General features: G+C 43.0%; 1 long non-coding RNA gene across 1 annotated transcript; it reads right to left on the reverse strand.

Annotated features, from left to right (window-relative positions):
- Window positions 1-835: 835 nt before the first annotated feature.
- On the reverse strand, window positions 836-4,041 carry LOC123073806 (uncharacterized). Its single transcript, XR_006435745.1, has 3 exons — window positions 3,939-4,041; window positions 3,624-3,845; window positions 836-3,373 (listed from the first exon to the last, which is right to left on the reverse strand). It is a non-coding gene; the product is annotated as an uncharacterized lncRNA (long non-coding RNA).
- Between the last annotated feature and the right edge of the window lie 4,409 nt (window positions 4,042-8,450).

An 8,450-nucleotide genomic window follows, 5' to 3' on the forward strand; every position in this document is an offset into this window, starting at 1 on the left:
AAACGAAGAAAACATCAACAAGAAGGTTGAAATTGCGGTTGATAAGAAAGCAGCTGAGACCAAAGAAGAGTCAGTCAAAGCAGCGGTAGCTGCCGCAAAAGAGGAAATGGCAGCTTCGTATGGTGCCTTCACTACACCACAGCACTACATCCCCAATAGGCAAGTCGGTTGGGAAAACAACGTCCACCGACAGACAATCAGTTGGGAAAGACTATTGCCGACCGACCTTGTTTGTTGGGGAAAGTCCAGACGGGAAAGCCTTTTCCCGACCGACATATCTTTCCCGACCGACTGTTTGATGACTATCGAAATCATTGCCGACCGACTTTCTGTTGGCCCTACTATGAACCTTTCCCGACCGACTATCTGATGATAAACTTTCCCGACCGACTGTTCGATGGTACTTCCTTTACCGACCGACTTTCTGTTGGCCCTACCATGAACTTTTCCCGACCGACAGTCCGACGGTAATACATTTGCCGATCGACTTTCTCTCGGCCCTTCCACAAACATTTCCCGACCAACAATAGGACGTTGTTATCTTTTGTCGACCAACAGTTCGATAGCATTTTGTTTAGCCGAGCAAGATATATTTAATACCCAACCATTATTTGGCTTGTGCCTTGCCAAACAATATAAATCAAGTTGCATATCTCATTGCAACACAGAGTATTCTTATAGGTAAAAGTAACTAACTGAAAGGAGGAAACATTTATGTTTCAATCACCGAGACACCTGATTGGTTTACAAAATGACAGATGCATGTCCAATGATTCATTGTTTGCTCCATTACACAAAATGCCCAGTTGACAAGACACCATATAGGTTTACCAAATGATAAAAGACACAATGTTTTTCTCCATTACACAAAATGCCTAGCTAACAAAAACTGCCATCTTCATGGTTACTTCCTGGTCCTCATGTATGTCATTCCTACAAAGGATAAAAGGGTCGCCGGTGAATTCATGCATTCATTGAGATAATGGAATAAATAATAATTGTATAAAGCACCAATGGCAAAAACAAACTGGGATTTTAGCATTATAAAAACATGGCATGTTCTAATTAGAATCTGTGACGGATTAGACATAATAAAGCATCAATGCCACACCGACCAACCATATAGCCTGTATCAATCTCCTCAAGTCGCAGACCAAGAAGTATATTAAATGGAAAAGGAGCATATGCATCATCTGGCCACAAGGCAACAATTTAGAATGTCCAGACACCCAATTATTGGGAGCAACACATCCACCAACGGACAGATGAAAGTCATTTTTGAAGAAAAGACTGCACTAGTTATCTTTCTTTTTCTTATCTCGGGTGGAAAGACCACACTTTGCTGCACTAGACGGCAATACATTAGGCAAAATGATTACTATCTAATACACAGCTAGAAGTTTCAATGATGAGTGCAGCATGGCCTGGGAAAAGCATTCTCAAAAACCCACGTACATCAGGAGGTTATGCATACTTTCCCTATGTTAGAAATGAATTTCAAGGAGAAGAATCTATCCGCAATCATTTCTAAATGCAGTACTAAGCACATGAGGACCTGCAAAATACCAAACAAAAAGTATCTGAACTTACACTGCACCTGACTATTATATTCATAAAAACATCGGAGAAAAGCATCTGTACTTCAGTGCCACAAATTAGATTAAATTGATGACCATCCTCTGATCTCACCGCACTAAGTTGTGGCAATTGCGGGACAGATGTGGGCGAATTAACAATGACCTTTTTAGAACTAACTTGCTTATGCCATATGCATGGTAGGATCACCATTAAGCACCTGACTTGCTACTGCTCAGGATTCAGAAACTGAGAAGATTTCTCCTATACAGTAGAAAAATACTGTTAGGATCGAGGAGGTATGCATATAAATTAATTTTCAAATAGATATCAGCGCTTTAAATGGATATCATGAAGCTTTCCTTCCCCACTAAAAAACTGGGCGAAATTTATCTCAAGAATGTTCACTTATGATAACCAAGAGAAACTATCTGTGCATACAAGTGTTTTAGAAGCAACAAATATGAAGTGCTAACAAATTAAAGCCCTTAGCTACACCGCTAGTCCTTTGCTTTTTAAAAAAAACTTGCAAGCACTTCATATGTGAGTGTAGTCCTTTTGTTCAGTCAATCACATGTTGCTAGAAATAATAGAAGACCTTGGCTAGCTTCATGCCATATCTTAAAATGTATCTAAGCTACACCAATACGAGTTGCTCTGCAACGTACAGATAAACAGTAAGAGATGTATTCAGAAATAAGTAACAAATTTCTTCATGGATACAATGGCCTTATAAAGCAGAACAGTCTACGGTTGTGGAACCATTCTCATTGCAAAATTGCCAAAAACTAATAAAAAATGCAACCGTAACATCTATAGAGAAAGACTGAGAATAAATTAGAACCAGCTTTTCATATTTAGTCTTGTTTAGAAAACTACTGAAGAAAAATAACAAAAAAATACAGCTGGAAATCTATACAAGCAAAAAGGTAAATTACACTCTTCATTCCAGAAGTGAACTATTCTGGACGTTTTACAGAACTAGTGAAGCAAATTCACAGAAAATACTACTGTAAACTCTGTAGAAGCATGACTGTAAATTACAAATTGCAAAAATACGTATTTAATTTTTTTTCCAGAAACTAAACTGAAGCTATAAAGAACTAATGTTCCAAAATTACAAATAAAAGATGTTGTAAGTTTATACAAGCCTAAGAGTAAAACCTCTTAACTGAACTATTCTGGAAGTTACAGAACTACTGAAGCAAATTTATAGTGAAAATAAAACTGTAAAATCTTTAGAAGCATGACTGTAGAAATACAAACGTCTAGATATACATGTATTTTATCTTGATTCCAGAAAAACTGTACTAAGTACTACAGAATTAATGTTGCAAAATTATGGAGAAAATAAGTAGTAAGTTAATACAAGCCTAAGTGTAAAACAACTTAAGAACTGAACTACTCTACAAGCTTTACAGAACTAATTTTGAAAAAATACAGAAATACAAGAGTAAATCTATACAACCATGAGTGATGCTATGTCTTCCACCCGAAAATCCTTGATTGATGCTATGTCTTCCTACCGAAAATCCTTCTACTAGAATTGGAGCATTGAGACTAACAATTTAACAAACACTTGCAGTATGTTGCCCTATAGCAGGAAATAAGGAAGAGGGATAGGAACAGGGAAGGATTGGATGTGGGGAGAGAAAAAGTAAACGATACCTTGTTGTTGGCCGGAAAGAGTAGCAAAGCTCCAGCCTCTAGGTCAATATCGTCCTCGTAGAAGTCATCGACGAAGAGGTCTATTTCCGTCCGCTTGCAGAGCCTATGTATGGTGTGTCTCAACTTTCACCTGGTTCAGAGGATGAAAAATTAATATACTCCTATGTTTGCAAGAATTCTACAATGCTTAACTAAAAATGAGAAACATTAGTATGATTATAGGAAGTAATATTTTCACAGGATACCCTTGTATTGACCTTCAAGCATCCTATGAAATCACAAATTACAACTCACAAGCTCTAAAGTTCAGAAATCAATCACAACCAGTTCATAGAAAATTAGCTAGTAAAGGTTTGCTGCAACAGTACTGAAAGGAATACCTGTAGTATAGACTTTTTTTAATCATAGTATCAAGCTTGTTCTTCTCAAGTTCTCATCCTCTCAAATCCAGAAATCACATGAGCAGTAGCCAGCTCTTAGACTGCATTTCCGACTAGCCCATTAGCAGATAGAGCCCCTGTTTTTGACGTTCTGCTTGAGCTCGAGCTCCCAGCCGAAGCGCTGCTTGCTGGATAGAAGTACTATCCCAAGTCATGGCTGATCTGAACGGAAAAGGGAAAAGCAAACAAATCAACTAACAGAAGCACCGATTGGGGAGGGGTGGAGAGGGCGAGGAGAGTGAGAAGAACACCCACCGTCGGGGAAGGGGAAGCAGCAGCAATCAACGGCCAGATCCTTCTTCAAACGAACCGGCTGGCGCAGATCTGAGGAAGCCCATGGCGTGGCGGCGGCTCCTGGGTGACGAGCCCCCCCCCCCCCCCCCCCTAGGGTTAGAAGTGTTTGGGGGCTAAGCAGCGGGGGTGCAGGAGGATGAAGGAGACAGGGCAGCAACCTTGCTACCGAGGTGACGGCGTGCTGGAGACGGCGGGCGGTCGACGGCGTGCAGACTGCCAGATAGCTAGCGGTCGGCGGCGGAGGGAGTGCGTGAGAGGACTTAGGCTTGGGGAATTTGGATTTAGTCGCGGCCCGAAGGCTGAATGAAAAAATAGGAGGGAGGCTTGGCGCTAAGTTTTCAGCCCGCGCGCGCAAAGACGAGCCGGCCCAACTGGCAACCAAGAAGTCGGTCGGCATTAATCCCCGACCAACACTTTGATGAAGACACAAGCTTTCCCGACCGACAGTCCAACGTGAAATATCCAAGTATTGCCGACCGACAGTTGGACACGGTACATAAATATTGCCGACCAACAGTTAGTTAGAAGTTTTTCCAACCAACAGTCTATTGGCGAAATTGACTTTTTCCAACACACACCGGTAGGGAAATCTGGTGCGTGGTGTAGTGCTTGATTCCAGCTATCATCAATTGGACCAAGCAAAATTCAGATAAAGAGACAGCATACTTTCCCTTTTCCAACTTCTTCGGGAGCAGCTCATTTAGCGTTGCACCAGCACCTGCTCACGCAACCGCACCTGCTCATGGCAGCCCGTCCTCCGTCTCTGGCGTGCTCGGTGGGGCTTCTTCTTTGGCTGAGCTCGACGACCTCACGGTAACTACCTGTCACACCAGCCCTCTTCAATATATGAATAATCTCCCGTTTTCATTGCCTTTCGAATGTCTCATATTGCAGACATATCTTTGCAGGCTAACGTAACCCCGTGCACCATACTATACACCATCAGTGGCCAGAAGGTGGACGTGGGAAAGGCGACGATATATAGTGAAGCCAAAGGAAGAATTGTTCCACAACCAGCCGATCCCCCCTGGCGTCTTCAAGGTTTCCGTGGCCAGTGTCAAACCGGGCCACGAGAATTTGGCTCCTCCGGTAGCACTAGGGGGAGATGACGACGAGACCCCGCGGCGGCTTGGCGATTGCAAGAGTTGGGTCCTGTTGTGGCCGAAGAGTCTGCTTCATTTGGAGGCGGCCGGGAGCACACCCACGATCAAGAAGAATCAGTAAGGTATGAACACCAACACCCCAGCTACCCAATTAGCGTCGCCTGTCATGTCGGGTGATAGCGAACGGCGTGAGGAAGAGGCTCCATTAGTGGCTGATGACGTCGCCGCCTTCGAATAAACAATGCATGATGCCATGGACGACGAGGATGATGACCCTCTACGGTATCTCAATACCGGCGCCTATGACGACGGAGGATTGATGGCTCAGCAGTATGACTCAGGGTTTGAGCGTGATGAGTTGATGCCTGAATTGCCGGCGGATGAACGTATGATAGGCTCATTTTCGGTAGCAAAAAAGCATAGGAAGAGATCGAAGAAAGGCCGAAATGGCGGCAAAGCTGCTTCTGTGAGCCAGCGCCTCCGCAGCCTCGAGTTCAAGACCGTATACCAATCAAAGATGCGGCGAAATACCATATCCCTGGTGATCCGATCCTACCTAAGGCAGCGATAGAGGCCATAGAAGGTGATCTATGGAGACTTCATGACGATGTGCTGCGGAGAGAGAAAAGCCTTATCGCCTCGAAAAATCCAGGATACCCGCTCTACATGGTTAACGTGCCGCAGCAAAGGTTGTACGTCCAGACATTCCCCGCGGAAAAGTTCTTCCTTCGATTCGATTACATATTCGACATGTTTCACTTGACAAAGTTAGATTTTACGTTCGTCTGCCGTTTTGCCTTGTACATGAACTACATCATCAGGATTGAGCAAATACCTTATATCTGTGTCGCTGACCCATACTTTATGCAAGAGGGCTTATTGGCAGTCTGCCCAAAGCACCGTGAATACGCGAGTAACTACATCATCGATTCCCTGGTCGGCAATAAGGACAAGGAGACGATTCTCTTGCCTTATCATCCCATGTAAGTCATCCGCGGATATCCTTCCTTCGATTTCAATCATTCGTTTGCATGCGTGGAGGCTAATTTGAGATGTACTTATTTTGCGCAGCGACGGGCGCGTCGTCCTCATCATCCTTTACCCCTGATTCTCCCACGCTCTTTACTTGGACTCGTCGAAGAACATGAAGAAAAAGGATTACACCCACATCAAGTCTGTTCTCGACAGTGCTATCTTAAGCTACGTCCTACGAGGTGGAGAGATCACGGTCAAGAAGACAAGGAACCACGCGCCCAGCTTTGGCCATAAGACGGACTTCAGCTGCATCCAGCAACCGAGTGGTACTCTCAGCGATGGATTCTATGTCCTCCACCACATGCTGGACTATAGACGGGATCACCAGAACCTTCGCATGTCACCTAGATCCGGCGATGCCGATATTCTGCAATGGGCAAACAAACTAGGAAATGTCCCGGATCATTGACTCCGAGCTGAGTTCTATCACATCCAAAGTGAACTTGCCCAAATCATCATGAAGGAGGTCCTTGAAAAAATAGGGATGTTCTACGAAGAAGGCAAATGTCACGGGAAGACGTCCGAACACGTGTAGCCGCTCAGCGTTTCAACCTGAAGCCTTTCACTTCACTCGGGGACTTCCTCCCTGATTTGGATGGATGGCATGACATGTTGGAGTGATTGACGATATATGACAATGTGTCCTTTTAGTCCATACTTTCTCTATGATGAAACTTTGAGTTATGCACGACGAAAATTTGTGATGTAATTAAAGCGTACTCCTCAACTAGCAAAGATCACTCTAGTTAGGGCAGTTTGGGTACGATGAACTTTGTTATTTATGCTTATGATATGTTGCTTCTATTTTTTGCTGACTATGTATCTTTTGGTTGCTCAACTATATATGTTGCATATTATCGACTCATGTGACGATGCAGGTACATAGATCATCGTTGGCGAAGAAGTGCTACAGCAAGTGGCTTGAGTGTCAAGCCCAGGTGCACCGGCTTTCGGGCGGCAACCACAGAGGGTTCGATAGGAGAGCCTAAGTGGAAGATAGTTACTTGAGGTTGACGCTAGCGCGAGAGAGGGATTGGAACCGGCGCCTCAAAAACTACTACATTATCGCGCTCTTGCTCATAGTGATCGCTCATCTCTTCTATATCTTCGTTTAGATATAGATGATGAAACATGTGTATGTGATGACCATGCAGTTGCTTGTATTCGAGACATGTCACTTAACTTGTATCGCTATATCGTGATTATGATGAGACGACATGATTTGTGTTGGATGATATGATGAGATTATTATGTGTATGATATGATGAGCATATTGCATGTTTTTGATATGATTAAAATACTGTATAAAACCTATAAAAAAACACCGTAAATACATAGCAGAAAAAAATATGTGAAAAATATAGCAGTAGCGCTCTTTAGCAGGAAGTAGTAGCGCCGTATACAAGCGCTACAACTATTTAGCAGCAGCGCTGGATGCAGAAACGCTACTGCTAAGCTTCTGGACAACACTACTGCTAAGTAGGTATAGTAGTAGCGCGGGTCAAAACACGCTACTGCTACAAGTTAGCTATAGTGCCTTGCTAGTAGCGCGGATCCCCGCGTTACTACTAGGCATTTTACCCGCGCTACTACTAGGCTTTTTCCTAGTAGTGTTTGAGCCCTATCTCTGTGTATTTCAGAAGCTGAAGTCCGGAAAAATAGTTGGTACTGGAACTGAATGTAATGGCATGTACTATCTTGACAATGTTGTAGCTCCACTGCATTTGCTACCACATCTACCTCTTCCACAGATGAGTTGTTGTTGCTCCATTGTAGACTTGGGAGTCAATCTTTCATTGTTCTCTAGTCGTATATTTTGTTATTAGATACGCTAGTATGCATGTACAACATTCATGCAAATAGTGCCTTTTTGGTATCTCTTTGAATTCATAATGAAAATTTTAATTAAAAAAAGCAAGGAAATTAAACATATCTTAATCAATGGGTGACAGAAGCATGATGTCACATGCATGGAATTAGCGTACGGCTTGGCCGGCTGGCCGGATTGGCCTACAGTATCTTGTTTGTATCGGGCACAAACATAGATGTATGCATATACATATTTGATGAATTGACGGACTTCATTTTTCCTTTTCCTTGAGAATCTCGCTCATGCATGTTTGGACTCATTACTATGTAAGATTATGGTAGACTTGTACGCACATAAGATTGGTGTTACGTAACTTGCACATATCTGTTAATCCCAATCATCAAAGAAGAAATCAATATAATGGTGTATGTATTTTTGACCTATGTGGACGAAAAAGGCATATGCGGCTGATTTTTTGAGTAATGTATAGGAGTCCACATGGGATTTTATAAATAACAATAGAAA

The sequence above is a fragment of the Triticum aestivum genome, chromosome 3D (assembly GCF_018294505.1).
Source record: "Triticum aestivum cultivar Chinese Spring chromosome 3D, IWGSC CS RefSeq v2.1, whole genome shotgun sequence".
Taxonomy (NCBI): Eukaryota; Viridiplantae; Streptophyta; class Magnoliopsida; order Poales; family Poaceae; genus Triticum; species Triticum aestivum.